Genomic DNA, 23,275 nt, shown 5'->3' with positions numbered 1-23,275 from the left:
CATTCAACAATTACAGCATGGAGAACTCCTCCACTCAGATGCAGAACAATTGCTTTGTTCCACCTTATTAATTATTTCTCTCTCTCCCACCACACTGATACAGTGCATATAATTATTAAATATGGAACACATTATGCCGCTTTTCTTTATGACACTCAAAGACTACTACAAGTTATAATGTCGATGATTAAATGCATTGAGCGCTCTTTCTTTTGCCCTGCGTATTAATGTATAAATGTGTAAAAAAAGAAAATTCAGACATATTGCTTGTTTGACTGAAAACTGAAAAGATGAGATATTTTTAACCAATAGTTTACAACAATTACAACAAAATACTATTTATAGGGGGGCAGTTTATGTTAGTAATCCTTTATTTGTATTTTTATTTATTTATTTATTTATTTAAATTTAACATTATTAAGCAAATATGCAGTTTAAACATGATATCCAAATCATACAAACATTACTAATAACATAAAATAAACGACTTTTTTTTTTTTTTTACATAATTATAATAAATTAAAACACTACTTTAACATAGAAACCTTTAGAAAAACAATATATCTAAGGGATTATTTAATCTAGGCAATTGACAGCAAGTTTACATACTGTTCAATCAACTCCTTAGAAACTATCATTGTATCTTGATATTTCTTGCTATTAATATAATTGAGCAAGTATATATATAAATAAAAACCCATAATAGAAACCTTAAAACAAGGTTTACAGTTGAAGTCAGAATTATCCCCCCCCCACCCCCGTAATATTTTTTTTCCCTAATTTCTGTTTAATTGAGAGAATACTTTTTTTCAAAACGTTTCTAAATTTAATAGTTTTAATAACTCATTTCTAATAACAAATTTTTCTTTGCCATGATGTCCGTAAATAATATTTGATTAGATATTTTTCAAGACACTTCTATACAGCTTAAAGTGACATTTAAAGGCTTAAATAGGTTAATTAGGTTAACTAGGCAGGATAGGGTAATTAGTTAAGTCATTGTATAACAGTGGTTTTGTAGATTATCAAAAAAAATTGCTTACAAGGGCTAATAATTTTGACCTTAAAATGTGCTTTTTTTTTTTTTTTTTTTTTTTAAATAAAACTGCTTTCATTCTAGCCGAAATAAAACAATAAGACTTTCTCCAGAAGAAAAACATTTTCAGATATATACTGTGAAAATGTCCTTGCTCTGCTAAACATCATTTGGGGGAAAAAAAAAAAAAACCTCTAAGGGCAGCTAATAATTCTGACTTCAACTGTAGAATTATTCAATCTACATTTATCATTTATGAATATGAAATTTACCAAATAAAATCAAAAGATTTGTTATAAATTTCATAGAAAAATTGTTTGAGTCAAAATAAAATAATATCTTTGGGGGTCAAACTACATTTGTTTTTGACATACAACAATAAGTCATTAAAAAAATTTGAATGTTGACATTCATAAAAGAATGTTTATGAATGTTGACATTTATAAAAAAAAAAGCAAAAGTATGAACCAAAGACACTGGGTGATCTAAACAGAACGAGCAATTTCCATCAGTCTGCATAAATTTAGATAATTGCTAACATAAATGTTATGAAGTATTTTTAAATGCAGTTCCCTATGTGTATTACTTATGCAGAAACAAAAGGTAGCAACCAAGCTTTTTTCATGAATTATCATCAAAACCTTCATTCATTCATTCATTTTCTTGTCGGCTTAATGCACTTGCTGTGAGGCGATAGCACTACCTACTGCGCCACTGCCTTGCCATCTTCAAAACATCCCAAAAAATTTCCCTTTAGGCTTTGTCTCAGTTTCAAAAAAAAAAAAATAAAAATCTAATAACTTTGTTTGTTCATCTTTTACTACAAAAGTCTACTCCATTTAAATATAGTACAGGATCAGTTTACTAGTTATCCTTTAGTTTATATCTGCTTGTTAAGTGTGACGTCACACAAACCGGCTTCTGTGTCCAATCGCTCTATCAAAATTCACATTATGTTTTAAATGAATACTATATACTTCAAGGCAGTGCCATTCAAAACCTGTTTAATATACCAAATATGAAATATCCCCAAAATATATTTGGACTCTCAAACTGCAGGCTGTCGACATTTATTGGTCAAACCGTTAAACAACAAGCCAAGAAAAGAAATAAATAAGTGTGATATTATTACAATGTAAAAATCCACCCATGGACTCATAACCAACAAAGTTCTCTGAGGATAGGATGGATATTTTATGATTTTAGCCTACAGTTGTTGTGGGTGAGATCACAGTGTCAGCGCTCGGTTATTTACCTACACAGGAGGTCGAAAGATGATTCAATAAACAATATTTTCCAGAGAGCAGACAGACGTCCCTTAAGGGGGCTCCACATATCTCACTCTTACAGAGCCTTTCCTTAATACTGACAGAAATAGTCATTCTCAGCAGCCGGACTTTATCACGTCTGCCTGCCGTTGAGAGAACACTGTTAACATCAGTGCGTAAAGTGCGGGCAGCCTGGCACTCTATATGCTACAGGCTTGGCACATGCACAAAAATGCTCTCTCAGGGTCAGTTTCCCTTTTGCACGCTACACGGACCAACTGCCAGTGTGTTTGGCAGAATCCGAATAGCCTGCGATTCTCTCTCTCTCAGATACACACACATATAGCCATAAACAAACGGATCATCAGTGCCTGCTAGCACCAAACCGTAATGCGGTTACATCAGCAAGGTCATGCCTGTTATGCCCCGATAAATAGAAATGAGAATGTGTGGAGAGGGAAATCAGTGGTGAATGCAAAACACACATTTCGAGGAGCCAAAACTGACATTTTCTCCTCTCGTCTCCAGGTCAAATAACTGAAACGTGAGGTGACATTGCTGTTTTTTTTTTTTAACAAGCTCGTTCATCCTTGCTAAACATGTTCGCATTGTGCTAATCTCAGAGAAGATGGATGTACTTTGGCATGCACTCTGTATACCGGACTGCTGCTGTGCGAGCCAAAACTTCCACTGGCTAATGAGCGTCTGGACAGACGAACACGTGTTCATAAACTGCTGACAGAGGCCCTTGACTTTCTGGAGCGCTAGGTGAGCGTGGCTAGCGGAGGCAGGATAATTAGCCGTGATGTGCTGACGATGAAGTCCTTCATTTAACAGCATGCATTTTAGAGGCAACATGCCGAGATGTTGCCATTTGGGTAAAAAATTCAACAAATTTCATGTCCTGATATCTCGAAACAACCTTGCTAACAAGAAGCAAATTAGCTTTAAACAGGGGGCTGAAACCTGAGGGGCCCTTGAACATGACTTAGTCAGCTGATAATAAAATGTATGTTTTTTCAAAACCGGTATCATGTAAGATCCTGTTTCCTTGCAGAATCCTTTAGCTCTTAGGCCCTAAAGTTAGTTAATTGGCAATTCATTTTAAGATTCTGCTTGTTTTAGGAATTATATATGAGCTTTGTTGTGCTTCGTAAGACCTATATTCATTAATTTTCTTGTCGGCTTAGTCCCTTTATTAATCTGGGGTCGCCACAGCGGAATGAACCACCAACCAATCCAGCACGTTTTCACGCAGCGGATGCCCTTCCAACCACAACCCATCCCTGGGAAACATCCACACAAACACATACACAAACACATACACTACGGACAATTTATCCTTCCCAATTCACCTGTATCACATGTCTTTGGACTGTGGGGGAAACCAGAGCACACGGAGGAAACCCACAGGAACGCAGGGAGAACATGCAAACTCCACACAGAAACGCCAAGATTCGAACCAGCGACCCAGCGACCCTCTTGCTGTGAGGCGACAGCACTACCTACTGTGCCACTGCTTCGCCATAAGACCTAAAATGTATTATTATTACTTTGATATTATATGAATGTTCAAGGACCACAGATTTTGCTAGAAGAAATCTAGAAGTAATCTTTAACGTTCTACTCAATACATTGAAAAATCTAACTTAACTAATGCTTGTCAACAGGGCCGGCGCGTCCATAGAGGCGACCTAGGCGGCCGCCTAGGGCGGCAGTATAGAGAGGGCGGCGTCTGCGACATCTGCCTTACCACCTGCGTCCTCAGTTATGTCCGCGACACCTCCCCCACGTCCTCAGATATTTTCGCGCATAGACGATAGAATAGAGAGGGCAGCGTCAGCGTCACCTCCATCAGCACCCACGTGTCCTCAGTTATATCCGCGCATAGGGCGGCAGAATTGAGGTCCACGACACCCTGCTTGTAAATTGACAATGTACAACAGTTTGTTCATTACATAGCTGTAAAAATGTAGTAATATATGTTATTTTCTTAGTATGAATTGAGAGCTCCCTCATCCTCTATAGACAGCAAGATCTAAAGAAATATATTTAAAGGGTGACCCAGGTTCATTCTGATTATGTGCCCCTATATACAATTCTGGAAAAAGCTAAATGTCACAGGAGCTACATTTATATATATTTGTTTTGCAAGTTTTGTTTTTGTGAGTACACCAGAAATAGCTGTGTATGCTTTTTTAGATGTAAAATTTCTTTTGCGAGTGCCGTTCGCGATTGCTGTTCTCACGTAAATCCACCAGAGGCTGCTGTCGACTGACTAATTTACTGACTGACTAATCAACCGATCCTTCACCCTCCCTCTTCCCTAAACTCAACCAATAGCATTTTAAAAAGGACCGATTGACCTGCCCTTTTCCTAAAACCAACCATTTTGAAAAGCAATTCAGAAAGAAATGTCCTGAAAAGGGACTGAATTATTTTATTTTTTAACTTTGTTTTGGTCTTTTGATCTGCTTTCTGGAATCATTCCTTGCCGGACTTGAACCCCATTGTTGCGAGCTACTGGACAAACTGGTAACACCAGAAAAGCTGTCCATACGGAACTAAGCAGTCAGTTGGTAAGCGAAAAACGCTGAAAACCGCCCTGTAGCGTTCATTTTAAAAATGAAAAACAGCCATTTGTAGCTTTGGCTTTACAGTTTGCAATCTTCAGAAATTTGTATAAGGCTACATCTCAGAATGAGTCTATGTTGTCAACAGGTCTAAAGGTCTATTCAAAGTCCAGAAAAAATATAAAGCATCAAAACATTAAATTGTCATTGTCATTCAATTGTAATATTATAAAGCTACGAGAATACTTTTGTGTGCACATACAACAAAATAATTACTTTATCCAATAGTTTCTCCTTAGTGTCAGTATAGGGCGCTCGTTCTTGTGTTACCCTTTTTCGTGCTGCTGAGGTATGCCTCGGATGTCCTTGTGGTTTGTTTGCAACAGAGGGTGTTGGGGTATACATCACAGCAGTGACCATGTATAGCTGTATCATCTATACCAGGGGTTCTCAATCTTGGTCCTGGTGATTCGGTGTCCTGCAGATTTTAGCTCCAACCCAATTAGACACACTTGGGCTAGCTAATCAAGCTATTCTTAGGCTTTTTATAAACATTCTTGCAGGTGTGTTGAGGAAAGTTGGAGTTACAATATGCAGGACACCAGACCTCCAGGACAGAGTTTGAGAACCCCTGATCTATACTGACACTGAAGAGTGAAACTGTTATATAAAGTTTAAAGTACTTTATGAAATCTGAGCATTCAGATTTCACCTAAAATGTCTTTTTTTCTAATTTGTGTTTAGATGGTGCGGAAAGATCTCTGGGCATTAGAGCAACAAGACAGTGAGTAATTAATAACAAATTAAAAATTTTGGTAAACTTACCCTTTGAGATTAATTGATTTGTAAGAGTAACATTTTATCAAGCAAGCATCTAGTTCCAAACGTTATATATTTAAGTGCTTGTTAAAGATATTTTTCATATCCTATTATGTTCTTGGATGAGTTAAAAAGTGCTTAGACATACAGTGAACATATTAACATAGAATATTTTGGTACTAAATGAGCTACTGACAATGTCATTGTTTATTTATTCTTAAAGTAATTTGGTGTTTAATTCTTGCACATTTAACATCTTGGACATTGATTAAAAACTATTTTGAGATGTTCACAGCAAGAAGGTTGCTGGGTCGAGTCCCGCCTGGGCCAGTTGGCATTTTTTTTTTAACAAGTGTTTTATTAGTTTTACATTTTTCAATAATTACCAAACAACACAACAACAATAAAAAACACAATACATGAAATAATCATGATAATACAAAGAAAATAATGGTAGTTATATAGGTCACACTTTACAATAAGGTTCATTAGTTAATGTTCATTAATGCATTTACTAACATGAACTAACAATGAACAATGCATTTACTACTGTATTTGTTCATGTTAGTTAACGTTAGTTAATGAAAATGCTGTAGTTTATTGTTAGTTCATGTTAACTCATGGTGCATTAACTAATGTTAACAAGCATGGACTTGGATGTTAATATTGCATTAATAAATGTTCAATTATGATTAATAAATGCTGTACATGTGTTGTTCATGATTAGTCCATGTTAGTAAATGCATTAACTAATGAACCTTATTGTAAAGTGTTACCGTTATATATATATATTCATTCGTGTTTCAGCTTAGTCCCTTTAGTAATCAAGGGTGTCCACAGCAAAATGAAGCACCAACCTATCCAGCATGTTTTACGCAGTGGATGCCCTTCCTGTTGCAAGCCGTCACTGGGAAACACCCATACACTCTCATTCACATATATATACACTATGGACAATTTAGCTCACCCAATTCACCTAAAGCGCATGTCTTTGGACTTGTAGGGGAAACCCGGAGCACCCGGAGGAAACCCAAGCGAACACAGAGAGAACATGCAAACTCCACACTGAAATGCCAACTGACCCAGCCAAGGCTTGAACCAGCAACCTTCTTGCTGTGAGGCGACATTGCTACCAACTGTGCCACCGTGTTGCCCAATAAGTAAGTAAATTAAAATAAATTAAGTTATTATTAAAGAGGCAGTTATTATACAAAGAGGCAGTCAATATGGGGTAGTGAGCATATTAAGCACTACATTGCTGCTCAGAATCCACATTATATTGATTCCGGTAATTAAGAAATGGTTGCCATATATTGTAAAACTTATCGAAATTATCAAAAACTCCATAAGGGACTCTTTCCATGTGCAATATTCGAGTGAGATAAGTTATCCATGTCCATAAATTATGGTGCTTTGTATAGACACATTGTAATCCAGCAGAGAACGAGAGTAACCAAATAAAGCAATTTCTGGGTTAGCTCATAAAACCAAAGATTTTAGAAAACCATTTAAATATGTCACACTCGAAATCAAAGTTTTGGACTCGTCCAAAAGAGGTGGGTCAGGGAGCCTTCAACAAACTTGAACAGACTTCAAGGCTGGTCACATGTAGGGCAGATGGTAGGAAATATGACCTGTAATTCAGATTTCGAGTGGTGTTTTTGCATTACTTTAAAGGGTTATGACAGGGTCATGACAAGATACATGACAATGGGCGTGGAGCTCCGCGAGCAAATGGCAGGAGTGGGCGTGGCCAGCAGGGGAAAAGGAGGGGAGCGAACAACTGTTGTCAGTTAGCTCACAAAATGAGACACAAACCGTGAGGAGACGCATAAGTTTAAAGTTTACAAAGTTAAAATGCAAAGAAATAAACAGTAATTTAATGTCCTGCTACATTTGTTTTATTGTAATTTGATATACAGATAACCACAATTTATATCATTTTAAAGATAATCGTGTTTATATAAACACTATGAATGAGGACTTTTCCCTCAATCCCCGGGTCTGAATCATAAGTCTGAATGCAGACTCAGTGCAGCAGGTCTCTTGCCCTGTCTATTTTAACCATTAGCCCTTTTGGTAATATAGAGGATTTAGGCAAACACAGCAGCACGGCGATGTGTCTAAATGTGAACAAACTCCTGATAAAAGACATCTGCCATTCTCCAATTCTCGTACTGCTCTCCCGCAAAAAAAAAAAAAAATCCTTGCATTCAGCTTTGCTGTATCTTGCCTGACAGGCGTGGCGGGAAAAACATGCAACAAACCCTGTGGATCATGGAAACAAACTTTCATAAACAGCTAAATAAACAGCTAAATACTGTTCCGTGGGTCCATGTCTCACAACTTGTCCAGTTTTTTCCACAATTAAAGCTGACAGCTGCTAACATTCTCTTAACTGATGCTCAACACACACAAATCTGTTAAAATCTCAATAAAAAGTACTCGAGGCTATCATTAACCTTTAAATTGAATAAATTGATGCCTTGAATCAATAGAAAAGGATTGAATTCTACTGTGGCTTTCCTCCGATGTATCAGTTTCAATCCGTATGCCCAGTTTCTCTTCCCAAGCATTATTCTTTATCAGCGATTCAAAACTGGGTATCACATGACTTACATAATTTCTAATCTGTAAATGACTAAAAAGCATGTTGTGGGCAGAGAAAAGTAATTTTTTTGTTGAGAAGGCCAGTTGGCATTTCTGTTAGAAGTTTGCACGTTCTGCGTGTTCACGTGGGATTCTTCCGGGTCCTCTGGTTTCCCCCCACAGTCCAAAGACATGCGGTGCAGGTGAATTGAATAAGTTAAAATTAGTAGTAGTGTATGTTTCCCAGTACTGCAGATGGAAGGGCATCTACTGCGCAAAATATATGCTGGAATAGCTGGCGGTTCATTCTGATGTGGAGACCTCTGATAAATAAGGGACTAAACCGAAGAAAAATTAATGAAATAATGAATTGTTTATCAAAACATGAAAGGTCTGATTCTATTTTTATACACTGGTCTGCCTGCAAGGCATATCTACACAGGACATGCCTATCTGCCTGTCCTACTATGGCTCTGGCTTGACTCATGATTATTCATCAAGTTATGTAATAAGGCAGTCCAGCATTAGCCAGCAATGACAGCAAAGCCAATTAATATCCACAGGCAAAACTATAGCCATGTCATTTCCAATGTGGTCCCTGCCACCATTTTTAACAATTGTTTTTAAAACCGAAGTTTGACTGAACAAGCATCTGCAAGCCTCGTCTGGGTGAAGCCGAAGTAACTAGTATGATGAATACTACACAACATGAGTGAGTGGGTTCTGAAGGTGTCACCACAGCAATGTGCATTATTGCCACAGGACTGCGACATTAGAATGGACTTTGGGCTCTGTCACCGAATCAGAATATGATTGCATCAGGTGGCCATCTTGTTAGTGCTCTCCGAGATTGAGGCTGTCAGGAGGACGGCAATTGAGCCCCTCATTAGAGGCCACTCGATCCACCATGACAGACAACCTCCCACTGCTGGAGAAAGAGCTCTGTGAAGATCCTGCTGGTGTAAGGATTTCTCACTCGGCTCCTTTAGCTTCAATTTAACCTGTGCTGTCCATAGAATCATCATTAGCCGCTGATTACTTTCATGTCCATTTCAGTAGAGCTTTTAAATGAGTACACCCTTGAAGGTATGGCTGGATCACAACCGCAGTGTATACGTTTTTCTTTTGTGTTAAAAAACTGCTGAATTATGCATACCAGACCATTAGTTGGAAATGTTACTACATGTCTTCACACAGTGTTGTTTAGAAATGGAAGGATGCATATCTAGGCTATGTCATCAAGCTAAGTCGAAGGACCCGATTGAGTTGACGGCCTTCTTTTTGTGTCCTTCATTTGGTCTGTTTTGAAAGATGCATCAGGTGTATCCTTCATGTCTTTCAATCACCCACAACCTTCCACGTGTTCCAATTACAAAAAAAGAAAAAGGTGTAATGATTTTGGATTTGATTGTGTTATGATGTTTGTTAAAAACTCACTAAACTGTGCACATGTGAAGGATTGGAAGACCACAGACATTGCAGTTGGCATTGCCTGTATTACATTAATAGAAAGTCAGTTAATGTAGATATTTTTAAGCATTCTCCAATTTATAGTTATAACAGTATTTCTGCATCCTGACAGTGGTAGCTAAAACATTGGTAACACTTTAGTTTGGGTCACAATTCATGCTATTTACGACTAACTTACCTGCCTATTATTAAAGGGGTTTTCCAGAAGGCAATTTTAAGGCATTTTTGGTTGTGTTTATAACATGCAAAGCAATGTGTGCTCATGTTTCACTTGAAGGAAATCATGTTATTTTTTCATATATCTCACTTTGATTATATACAGCTACTCAGCTAACATGAAAACGACTGATATATTTCCTAGTTCCTCTGAAAGGCCCGCCCCCTCAAGTGACTCTGATTGGTCATTGTCATAATGTGCTACGATTCGTGCATTTTGTGTAAACAGTCAGTCAACAAGTGTCTGTAATGACTGAAAATGCGGCTCCTTTAAGAGAGTGTGTGTGCCAGTGTGTGTGTGTTTGTGTGTGTGTGTGTGTGTGTGTGTGTGTTTATACTATAAACCAGTGGTTCCCAACCTGGGGTCCGCGCCCCCCTAAGGGGGGCGCCAGAGTTCACAGGGGGGGCGCGGGAGAGGATAAGTATTGAGGTAGAAAAAGGCATGAAAATGCTCCACTATTATAAAGGGCTTTGCAATTAATCGAAAATCCGATTTAGATTTCGGTTTCAAACGATTATAAAAAAGCATTAATCGAGATAATTGATTATTGCATCATATTTCGCCACAGTTGTACACGTGTTGCTCTAAAAAGCGCGAAAGAGCTTATGTGTGTGTGCAGCACGATCACGCAGTCAGAAGCAGTGGCCGGTCAGCATTCGCTCTCATTCACACACTGAGATGAGCAGAGGAGCGCAGACATCTAAAGTCATCTTAACGTGAGCGCTTTAATGGTCAAATAGGTGTCAAAACGCGGTGTTTACTGATTATTTACATTAACCCTCATTTGTGTAATAAACAAACGAGTTGAGGATCAAAAGACGTGAAAGAGAAACCATTAAAGATACAGCGCGCTATAATCCTTCTGCCGGCTGTTTTTATCATTATTAAACAAACATCAAACAAAACCCTCGCTGCTCTTAACTGAAGGACTGCTGTAGCTAAAGTGTTTTTCTTACAGTGAAGATGCTTAAAGCACAGTTTGTTTCATATTTTTATTCTATTGTATTTATTTCTCTTTCCTTTGCAGGGTGGAAAATAACTGTATGTATACAGTTGAAGTCAGAATTATTAGCCCTCTTGAATATAAGCAAACCTTTTCCTGCCCAATTTCTGTTTCATGGAAAGATTTTTTTATTAACTTATTTCTGAACATAATAGTTTTTATATCTCATTTCTAATTACTGATTTCTTTTTGTCTTTGCTATAATGACAGCACATAATATTTTACTAGATATTTTTCAAAATACAAGCATTCAGATTAAAGTGCAGTTCAAAGGCTTAATTAGAGTAATAAGGCAAGTCATTATAACGGTAGTTTATCCTGCAGACAATCAAAATTATATATTGCTTAAGGGGGCTAATAATATTGACCTTAAATTGGTTTCAAAATATTTTAACCTGTCTTTATTCTAGCTAAAATAAAACAAATAGAAGAAAAAATATTATAGGAAATACTGTTAAAACTCCTTGCTCTGTTAAACATAATTTGGGAAATATTTATAAAAAAAAAAAATCTCAGGAGCGCTAATAATTTTGACTTTAACTGGCAATCGTTTTGAATAATCGTGATTACAATTATGACCAAAATAATCATGATTATGATTTTTCCCAAAATCGAGCAGCCCTACTATTATATATGTATTTTTAAGTACCAAAAAAAAAAAATCTAAACACATGCTTAAAATTCCAACATAATAGTGAAAATAATTAAAATAATTAACTTTAAATAATTATTTAAATTTTGCTCACTCGCGCAATCTGCTTGTCAACGTGTCGTAAAGGCAAAATCAAAACAAAAATGGCAGACAAACGTAAATGCAGTGATTCTTCAGAGGCGAAGAAAAAGATTAGACAGTATGACAAAGCCTACCTAAATTTTGGTTTTATTGAATATATTAATATTACACAAACACACACACACACACACACACACACACACACACACACACACACACACATATATATATATATATATATATATATATATATATATATATATATATATATATATACACAGTACATGTGTGCGTGCGTGCGTGCGTGCGTGCGTGCGTGTGTATTTATATGGTGGGGGGGCTCCAATGTTTGTATATGTTCATGGGGGGGGCCCCAAAGAAAAAGGTTGGGAACCACTGCTATAAACTATCTGTAACACGAGAAGCGCATGTGCGCGGGACCGATGTTTATTTTTAATTTTCTTTCATGCTTGGATTAAGTTATTTTCTGTGGTGACGCTGGTGACAGAATAAAGCACAAGATGTGGGATGAGACCTGTGTGAGCCTTGATTTTTGCTGCTACACACCAGTTAAGAGAGCATTGTTGTATTTATTTAAATCAACGCATTACACAACGTCTTTCACACATATCCGGATTATGCCTATGTAAGTAACATAAATCATTCACAAATCTTTTGCGACTTCATTGTCTGAGATGTAAAACGCATGGAGAAGCTGCCTATAAAGAAACACTGCCATCGCACACAGAGACGTGCTGGTCAAGAGTGTGTGTGTATGTGTGTGTGTGTGTGTGTGTGTGTGTTTACAGCAGTTTGACTGATAAATATGAATTTGTAGCTAAATCGTTTGCGGTGGCGAACATCATTTCCCGTTGTTTACATCTTTGCTACAACACACCATTAACACTAGACACTGTACATGTCATGATCAATTTTAACAAATTAAAACACCTACAGGTCGTGGGTCAGAGTTCACAGAGTCTCTTTGTAGTTGCTCCATCTTTGAGGAGATTTTTCCGAATCCAGCACTGAACTGGGAGAGTTTCTGGAAGCTGTTTTGTCAAATCATGCTTGCTATGTATTTTATCATTCTCTAGAACATAATTAATATTGAACTGTAAGCCCTTCTGTGTTTGGGTCATGTCACTTGGAAGCCCAAGTATAGAAACAGAGAAGCTCTGTGGCAATAGCAGGATGGCATTTCTCTCCCTGCTGTAACGGTACAGCGCCTCTGGACACGGCCCTTAGTTGCGCAGTGTGTGTGCACGGTAAACAAACCTTTGTGATCTTACAAGGGCCGGAAGTATTTTTTGTTGTCCCCAAAATTCGTTCATTGTAGGCTTTGCTAAGCTAACTCTGTAAAAATCACGGTCTCTCTTTGCATTGAACTTCAGCATTGAGCATGTTACATTCAGAGATGCTGTTTATGTTCACACAGCTACATTACACATCAAGTAAAGTTTAAAATATGATATCGTTGTGGACCACCCCTTTAAAAAATGCTTACATCAATAGAAATGCCTAATAAGCAGGTTGATGTAAAAACAAAGAATACAATGGAAGCATTTAGCATTCCATGTTCATTCTGTGCACACAAATCATCACTTTAGCAGTAAATGGCTTTGCAAAGTCTACCCAAAACCACCCCTAACAAAATGAGCTATTATGCTCTTCAACTAACAAACCACTATGAGTTATTTAGATTCTAGTAATGTAAGACTCCAAGGTACAAACAATTTAACAGGCCCTGCCTACAGGCAAGGAGTATAATGAGCCCCTTTATCTCATTTGAAAGTTTTGCACAGGAAAAAAATATCTTCAAAATAGAAGAATAGCTTTTTTAAATAAGAAATTTAGCAGAACTTAACTGATATGAATACATCACTGTCAACTATACTTCCTTCCAGTGCACTGTCAGCCGGCTGAACTGCCTATTTTGCCTACATGCGATTTAAAAGTAAAGCAGACAGTGTACATGTCAGGTGTTATTTGTCGAAAAGTTGAGCAGAGAAGTTTCGAAAAGAATGCCACCACACAGTGTTCGGGATTTCCCGTCTGGCTCTGCTCAAACTCTCAATGAATCTGTATTTTAACTGTCTCTAGAGTTTCCCTCCTGGAGTCTGGATTGTCATTCATGTACACGTCGAGGATCCCATTGGGAACTTCAGATTTCACCTATGAAGAGCTTCATATTTTATATTCTGTATGCTCGGCTTCTCACATGCATTGCGAATCACGGGGCCACATGGGACATGTGGAAATGGAGACATAAAGGAAACTGCCTCCATACCTCCAGGAAATCTTATATATTGACTTTATTCTATTTGGAATTCACAAGCCCATGCTTCCCTGTGGGTTATGAGGAGAAAGGTGAAATGTATTCCCATACTTCACTTTCGAATGGCTACAAAATATTAACGCTGCATGCTGGGAAATTGCAGCCAGGAGCATTTGTAATGGGTTTGAAAGGATCGACCCAAACAATTTGGCTGTTGTAGGATTTGCAGCTTTCACAGATTGACAGACATCCACATTTTTAGCCAAGCCCAGGACTTCTAAAAGCTAATTTTTCTCTCTACACCTATGCTAGCACTTACAACACTTGACAGAAACACTCCTAAATTCATATATTTTTATACCAATATATAAACACAAACCCATATAGACCTAATAAGCATTATATGCTCATGAGCCTAAACAATATGACCAAAGGCAGGTATACATCTTTGATTATCTCTCAGCAAGGATATATTAATGATTTGACAAGGGTCAAGCTATCATGGCATAGCATCATTGGGATGAACTGGATCAACAATATCAAGCCACATCAGTGTGCCACCTTGTAACCTATGGGACTTAAAGGATTTGCAGGACACCTTCAGAGGTCTTGTGGCACCTATGTTCTTTTGGCTCAGCACTTTTGGCAGCATGTGGTGGACCAGTGGTATATTATGGAGGTAGTCATAATGTAATATCTGTACAGTTCTTTCTAATAATATTGCCGCCCTGAGCAAAGAATGCTGTGATTAAAAAAGGACTTCATTGTGTAACTTAATTTTTTACTTAAATCATTTTATTTAACAGTGATTAGTAACAGGAAATTATTTAACTATGACCTTCTGTTTCACAAAGGTATACATTTTAAGTAACACACAGGCAGTGGTGTAAAGTAACTAATTACAAATACTCAAATTACTGTAATTGAGTATTTTTTCTCAGGAATTGTAATTTAGTGAGTAGTTTTAAAAAAGTAGAAGGTAAATCGCATCATAATGAACTACCTCAAGACATGGGCGCTTTATAAATGCAGCAAACAGTTTGGAAGCATTAAAAGTGTCCAAGAAGATGTCCAAAATCTAAGCACGCATTGACCCAGAGACTGTTTACATGCATGTCACTGATCAGAAGATGACAGATGTTTACTGTATGATGACAGCCAGCAAGTACAAGACGTCAATATGACGTCAAACTGACATTGTACCCTAACGTCATGGGGACATTGCATATTTTTGAATATGAAAATCATGATGATGTCAGAACTTAACGTCAGGCCAATGTCGAACCTAAAACCAACCAAATATCAACTTCTAATGATGTTACAGCTTGACGTTGTGTTGAAGTTACCACAATGTCTATAACACGTTGGATTTTGGTTGCCATACCTAACGAATAAATGTCAGTATTTGACATCAATATGACGTTGGTTTAAGATGTTGGCTCAACATTGGATTTTGGTCATTTGACATCACAACCTAAATCTAACCAAATAATAACATCTTATGATGTTGTGTACCTGGTGGGCAATAACTAGATGCACTACAGAATGTTACGTATACACACATCCACAAATTACATGTAAATGCATCAGCTTTTCACAGCATAATACTCACTACTCTTGAGTACTTTTAAAAGGGCTACTTTTTACTCATACTTTGAGTAATATTTACTACAGATACTTTTACTCTACTTACACTACGTTTTCAGGCAAGTAATGTTACTTTTACTTGAGTATGATTTTTCAGTACTCTTTCCACCACTGCACACAGGTCAAATAAAAAAAAAAAACAACAACTGTGTGTTCCAAATGGTATATATTGCCCTTCAAAGGGCAGTTTGGAATGAAAACAATCATGTCTACCCTATTTAATTGCAATTTCAAACTGAAGTGCTCAAAATTGGCCACTTTGAAGGGCCTGAGGATGAGGGATTTCAAAGGGCACAACTGATGGACACTTTGAAGCCTCTTAATCTTTTGACAGGGAAGTTGTTTGGTGTCTCACACTGTGTTCCATTTAGAAGGGTTCACCTCTATGCCCTAATTTCTTCAAAGTTGTCTCTCCGAAAGGTAAACTCTCTGAAGGGATTAGGGCATAGGGATGAGCCCTTTTGAAAGGAATGCAGTGCTGTGTTACAATAGGTCAAATCAAAAGTCCAGCTTTTTGGCAACGAATTGTTGAGTTTCACAAAATAGAAAGTGGCTATAAAAAAGACAACTGCCATCATCCAGTTGACTAATATCTTAATTCTTGCCTGCAAGTGCTATAGGGTGGCTAAAGCTTGGTTTATACTTCTGCGTTGAGTGATTGCCATGACCCACAGTGCATGCCTTGTGCGTTGCTGTGCAATTATAGTTCTGCTCGCTGTTTGTGTTGCTGTGCAATGACACTTCCGAAACACTAGCTGGCAATGAGGTTTTTATGCTCCTCTGTGTTGAGTTTCTTCGTGAGTGTTTTGTTTTTTTCTGAACTCTAATGTACAAGTGGCTCAAAGTTGTTCATTCTGAGGTGGATACCAGCGCATGTGCAACAACTTTAATCATAAGGTAAACCCAAAACAAAACGTTCCATCTAGAGCATCTTCACGCGACTTGACACTTGTAAACACTTACTCCAACAGGTTCACGTGGCTCTCGTCCCCGCCCACATTCATCATCGCCACCAAGCCAACCAATCACAGCTTGCGATAAGCATCGTTGCGACGCGTACTTTTTTGAGAGGTCAGCGTCAATGACGGCTACGGCGAGGGCTATGCGACCACGCAAAGGCTGCGCGAGAGTACATGCATGCACTTGACGCAGAAGTAGAAATCAGCGTTAAGTGGTTAACACTCTTGCTTTATACCACTCTGGTGTGTGGAGTTTATTTGTTCTCCTCATCTTCAAAGACATGCGATGTATGTTAGCTGGATAAACTAAATTGGCTATAGTGTGTGAATGTGAGTGTGTGTGTTTACCAGCACTGAGGGTTGTATTCTTTAAAAGGGCGTCCACTGTGTAAAACATACTGTATGCTTGAGTAATTCAAATAGGTATTGCTGTAGCTCGGAAACCTCCAAGTGGCAGGGATTTACGCCACACGTAGGTTGGGTATGGAGTTAGAGTTAGGTGTAGATGTTGATAAAAAAACAACAGGTTACTGTGAGGTTGGATTTAGCATTGTGGTGAGTTTAGACCATGGGCCTGTTTCAGTAAGGAGGTTCAAACAACTCAGAGTTTAAACTTGAACTCGGTTTCAGAATAGCGGATCTGAGTTAGGTCAATCAACTTTGAGTAGACCAACTCAGAGTTAAGCGCGCACACCATAACTATAAAAAGACATTATCAATGGAGCGCAGATATTATGAGTGACCATGGCAACATCTATAAAAAAGAGATCACCATTTCTTTCTCCAGCTGAACTTAATGTGATCATGCAACGTTACAGCAAATATGAGTGTATATATTTAAAAAGAAGCAACCATTAGTGAAACAGAGAAAGTTAGCCTGGGAAAAAAGCTGCTCAAGTTAATGTGTAATTTTAATATTTAAATATTTAAGTATAATAAAATAAGTAATGTAATGTGTGATGTTTATACATATTTCTAAACTTTTATTCACGTTTATCAGTTTTAATAGATTTAACAGTGCACTTGTGTGTCTGCCTTTTTTCTTGATCAAGTGATAGAGTTTGATATAACATTTAGAAGGTAAGCAGTACTAAAAATAATTTTTAGAAAGAATAATAATCCCATTAATCTAGTTACAGTACATGTTGAAGGTCAGTGAATTTAAGGTAATTATTTATTGTTTTGTGTGACTAAAAGGTAGGCAATATGTTTCCATCCAAATATATTACATAAATTTATGTGCAAAACTGGAATATTGTATAAAAGATGCGAATAAAGCAGCGTTGCCATCCAACGAGTCAAAGAGAACAAAATTGTCACTTCCTGGTTAACTGGCGCCAAATATCGACAGTAAAAACAGAATTTACTGTGGTAGAAGAAGCTGCGTCAATTATTTATTTAATAAATGTACTTGCGCCTCAAAAGACAATGAACAAGTGGGGGCGTTTGAAGCCATGAGACACAGAGACTCTTGACACACTCCAGATGCTCGGAGGTAGCCTAATTATATACACTTCTACTGAAACAGTTAAGGCATTTTAAAATGACTAGAACAACATTTAAGACGTGTTACAGTGTGCTCAGCTTGCTGGTTTGTCCATTCACACACGTTTTCATCATCATATGATGACCTTTTTTTAATGTACATACTGTAATTTGTTCAGTAAAAGTTTTTCCATCGTAGTTTATGTGCATATTTTCTATCAAATAAAAGTTTATCCTGCTCAATTATGGGTTTGTTTTTTATGCATATTTTCAAAAGGTTTCCATCAATCCACATATGCACTTATCCAAAATGAGCATTAAAATAGGTGGGTGGAAACGTAAGCCTAAGGCAAGAAATACCGCTTCGTCTTTAAAAAAGGGGAGGAGACCGACAGAAACTCTGAGTTTAGAGAATAAAACCTGCTCCTGACCAGCTTAGGTTCACAGAGTAAGTTACCACAGTAACTGACTCTAAGTTAAAGTTACCTCTCTTTTAGAAACAGGCTTGACTTACCCTGCTTTCTCGAGTTTAACAAACCTGCCATTTTGAAGCTCAAAGCCCAGAGTTTCTCTCATTTCAGGGTTAAAATACTCTGAGTTTTCACTTAACCTCCTTTCTGAAACAGGCCCCAGGGGTGTCAAACTGCAAGCCCACAGGCCATTTACGGCCCGCCCTCTCCTTCCTTACAACTGACATCAAAAATATAATGAGATACGGCCCGCCAAAATATAAAATTTATAAAAAATATAAAATTCATGCGCTGTTTGATCATTATCAGTTTTATACCACTTGTATTTTGTTGTTCAAACACTTCTTCATGGCTTACATGTTATGCTGGTGGTGTAACAAATATGATAATTTGCTAATATTTGCTAATATTTGATTTAAATGGTCTCATTGAAAAGATTTTCCTCATATGCTTATTAAGATTTGCATAAAAACTATGTATCTTAGTAAAATTGTACTGCTAGTTCAATTGAACTTGATAAAGTAAATGTGAATACAGTATGTGCTTACTTTTCCCCCACTTTGTTATAGTTTTGCAGAAAAAAAAATATTGAGAAGAACAATTACCAGTAAAGTCACTTAAGTTACCCAAACTGCTTTCTGCTATTCTTAAGGCTGATTTATACGTCTGCGTCAAACGCTGGCGTATGCTACGGCGCTGACGCATAGCGCTCCGCCGTGGCCGTCGGCGTCGCTGACGTGCACCTCTCAAAAAATGTAACTGCACGTCGCAACAACGCGTAGCGCAAGCTCTGTGATTGGTCGGCTTGGTAGCGCTGACGAGTCTGGGCGGGACAGAGAGCCGCGTGAATGGTGCGAGCCTGATGGAGCGATTGTTTACAAGTGTGGAGTCCCGTGAAGGAGCTCCGGATGGAAAATTTCGTTTTGTGTTTACCACAGTTGTTGCACGTCCGTTGGTTCCTGCCTCAAAATGAGCGAGTTGTACATCCCGGAAGTGTTCAGGAAAACAAACCAGCTGTGAAGAAACTCGACACAGAGGAACATTTACACCTCACTGCCAACTAGCGTTTCGGAATTGTTAATGCAAACCAACAGAGACAGCGCGCAGAAGTATAAATGCACAGCTACGCGTGTTGCATGCGCCATGGGTTACAACGGTCACTTGACGCAGAAGTGTAAACCAGGCTTTAGGCGATTGGGACAATACAACTGGTTGGGACAGAATAATTATTATGTCTATATTTGTAATATTTCATAGCAATTTAAACTACCCCTTCAATATGTACAAAAAAAGAAACAAAAAGCTAGAGTTTTGACTGCATGTACTTTGTAAAAGAATGACTGAGTGTATGTTTAATGCTCGTCCATACACACAACAACCACAGATATATTTTAACAGCTAATGTGTGACACGATGCTGATTTGCATTATCTCAGGTGGCAGGTAATGCTTGAAATATAAACGTCATGTCTGTTATCCTAATATGCATAAATTATTTCTGGTTTTTACTTTTATGTTGTGCTTTAATTTTAAAATGGCTTTCCTATGAATTGTCAGTCACTGAAATGGCCCCCCGCCAATTTTAGTTTGAAACCCCTGGTTTAGACTTTAATGAAACACATTAGGTTGGATTCCATGTCATGTACAAGTAATTAAATAAATCAATGAAATCCCCAGGAGGTTTGTACAGCCCACTTGAAACTTAAATCCCTCCCAGTTAGAGCTGAGCAACCCATTTAGAGCTTGCACTGACTTCTATTTTTAAACTTCTTGAGTAATTGGTGGTTTATTCCGCCGTGGCAACTACTGATAAAAGCAAGGAATACGCAGAAAGAAAGTGAGTGGAAGTGCTATGAATCAACCTTTGAAGAGGAAACGTGTCTATTTTGTTCCAACACACTGTTTTTTGGACACTGACCAAAAAAAAAAAAAGCTTGGGAATTGCAGAAATTGGTTGAAAATTGGCATACAGAGTTTCCAGAACTACAATCCAATGGCACCAAGATCACCACAAATTGCTTGAAAGGGTTTCAAGTAAAAAGCCTACACTCTCATTCAAAAACACATTTAATCATGTTTTTTGGAGAGTATTTTAAGCAAAAATATTTGATTAACAATACAAACTTTTTCCTCCCACAGCCTCTACTGCTCAAATTTACCAAGAAATATTAGTAGAGAACAATCTGTAATGACTGTTAATTAAATAAAAGGAAGCTGCTGTGATATTTTCTAAAATGAAGCTCCACAGTGTGCACGCTGGATTTCACTTCTTTTTTTTTCATATGCCTTAAAGGCAAGTGGAACAATCCGACCAGATCTGGAAAAAATTCACAACATTATTTGACTCAAAGCCAAGGAGGAGACCTATTACATCGTTTGTATCACGTCCTTTGTTCTATCAAAGATTCACGGCGCTACTGTACTGTCCAGCAGAGAGTTTGTTTAATGGTTTCACACTCCAGAGCTTCTGGTAAGATCTGTTTCTCTGTGACTGTGTGGGGCTTCTCGCAATATTCGTACTGTACCACTCTAAGTACAAATTGATTTAAGGAATTAAGTGGATTTTCACTGTAAAGTTTTAACTTTTTTTGAAAATACTTGGTGGATTTACACTGACAACTGCTGTGATTCGTCAGAATATCTGGTCATTTTTAAGGTTTTGTTCATGATAGGGATAGACATTTTCTCCTCTGTGCTAAATTCACACTTTTTCAGTTTTCCTTAAGGTGATAGTTCACTCAAAAATGAAAATAACCTATTCATATATTCGTCCTCATGTGGTTTTAAACTTTTTTTTTTTTTTGATAACCAAAAAAGAGAGTGGCACTGTGGCTCAGTGGGTGGCATCAGCTGCATAAAACATATGCCAGAATAGTTGGCGGTTTATTCTGCTATGGCGACCCCTGGTAAATAAGGGACTAAGTTAAAATAAAATGAATAAACTAGTAAATAAATGAACAAAAAACTTATTTTGAAGTATAATTGTTGTCCTGATAACTTCCGAAATAGCATTCTATGCATGTCAATGGGCCCCAGCAACCGGCATTTTTCAAAATATCTACATTTGTGTACACTAAAAGCAAGTTTGGTTTGATTACAGTTATCATGTCATCGATTCGGATCAATTTTATATACGATATCATGGTGCATCACGGTGCATTGACGATGCTATCCATACATAGTTAGTATGGATAACTATGTATGGATAATTTATATACATTTATATACCTGCTCAAAAAAAACAAAAACAAAAAAACTTTTTTTTTTAATGTATCGCTTTAACAGCCAAGAGGAAAGGAAAAGTTACCTCACAAACACGTCAGCTGGTCAAATATATATATATAAATACTTACTGGCCACTTTATTTGGTACACCTGTCCAACTGCTCGTTAATGCAATCACATGGCGGCAACAGTAAAGCTGCGATCACACTAGAGTTTGTGTGTGTGAAATTCTGTCATGCGGCACTGCGAAAAGGGGCAGGAATAAACAGGATTATTAGGCATTAAAAAAGCGAGCGATTGCTCAATGTTTTAAATTTCTGTCCAAAGAGGTCATGTTTTGATCCTCGGTTGGTCTCACGCAGTCAAGTGATGCGTTTTCGCAGGTCAGAGTTCACAAAGCTTGAACTTGGCAATGCAGCAACCTACGAAACTTAATGCATGACCCTGCATTTCCGGTCTGACGCATTTGCATGCGTATGAATGGAAGTCTATGGAAGGAAAAGCCCAGTGTGACTGCAGCTTAACTCAAATAAGCACTCGTTACAACCGAGGTGTGCAGAAGAGCATCTCTGAATGCATAACATGTCTAATCTTGAGGAGAATGGGCTACAGCAGCAGAAGACCACTCGACATGTACTATTAACACGTTTTGTTAATGCTGTCTGTCAATAGAGAGAAATATCAAACACTGTGAAAATGCTGGGTTCCACACAACCAACATGAAGGAATTAAGTTACCTTATTAGTTTTTACAAATTTAAGTAGATTAAACATAAAACAATTAAGTTGTTCCAACAAATGCTCAAAAATGCTGTTGTTTCAGCTCATTTTAAGTAGTTTGAACAAACAACAAAAGTATATATTTTTTTTATTTTAAAATGGTTTTAAAAGGTTTAAAATGATCGTAATTTTTAGTTTTAAGATGAATGAACTCATGAATTTGTAACAACACATTTTGGTGAACTATTCCTGCAATGCCAAAAATGATACCAAACAACCAGCAATCTCACATGAAAACATAATCACTTCATGGATTGTCAGAAAAGTGGCTAATTTATACTAATTAATATGTTTTCACTCATATGAAAATAGAACATTTTTAAAGTGGAGGAGTGCCCCAAACCCCACCCCTAAACCCAACCGTCTTTTGGAGGATAAAAAACATACATACATACATGTAAAAAGTTACGAACTGCTTTGAGATTGCATTGACTACTTAACTAAAGACCATGACCCAATAAAACCTGAACTAAAATTCAGAAAAAGGATGAATCTTCCCAAGACCACCAGTCAGTGTTCAATACACGCACTACAATATACTTTCAAATATCAGTCCACAGAACACCTGATGTGCATTCACAGACCCTCAGGTGAAACCCCTGGCCATACCAGATACAAAACCCTACAAACAGACGTTAAGGTCTGCAAAACATTGTGAGTGACAGGTGCTCAAATTCTGTGGAAATCTGCTGAGTTTTCCCTGTGCATGCAGATTGAACGTGAGCC

General features: G+C 37.5%; 2 protein-coding genes and 1 long non-coding RNA gene across 5 annotated transcripts in view; 2 read left to right on the top strand and 1 right to left on the bottom strand.

The window, feature by feature from the left end:
* Nucleotides 1-23,275, bottom strand: part of si:dkeyp-14d3.1 — a 592,968-nt gene that overhangs the window by 42,918 nt on the left and 526,775 nt on the right. The gene's annotated exons all lie outside the window — the stretch shown is intronic.
* LOC141375881 (uncharacterized) overlaps nucleotides 1-23,275 on the top strand; it is a 215,957-nt gene that overhangs the window by 56,318 nt on the left and 136,364 nt on the right. For 2 of the 3 annotated variants that reach the window (XR_015498249.1, XR_015498247.1), the window contains one exon: nucleotides 5,622-5,661. This is a non-coding gene — a long non-coding RNA (uncharacterized LOC141375881). Of the gene's footprint in view, nucleotides 1-5,621; nucleotides 5,662-6,699; nucleotides 6,857-23,275 lie in introns of all 3 variants that reach the window. The other variant, XR_015498248.1, reaches the window with a different exon arrangement.
* The window catches only part of LOC147842761 (uncharacterized), a 159,261-nt gene that overhangs the window by 60,142 nt on the left and 75,844 nt on the right, over nucleotides 1-23,275 (top strand). The gene's annotated exons all lie outside the window — the stretch shown is intronic.

This window comes from Danio rerio, chromosome 8 (genome assembly GCF_052040795.2).
Source record: "Danio rerio strain M-AB ecotype USA chromosome 8, GRCz13ab, whole genome shotgun sequence".
NCBI classification, from domain to species: Eukaryota; Metazoa; Chordata; class Actinopteri; order Cypriniformes; family Danionidae; genus Danio; species Danio rerio.
This window is presented reverse-complemented; position numbering and strand designations above follow the sequence as displayed.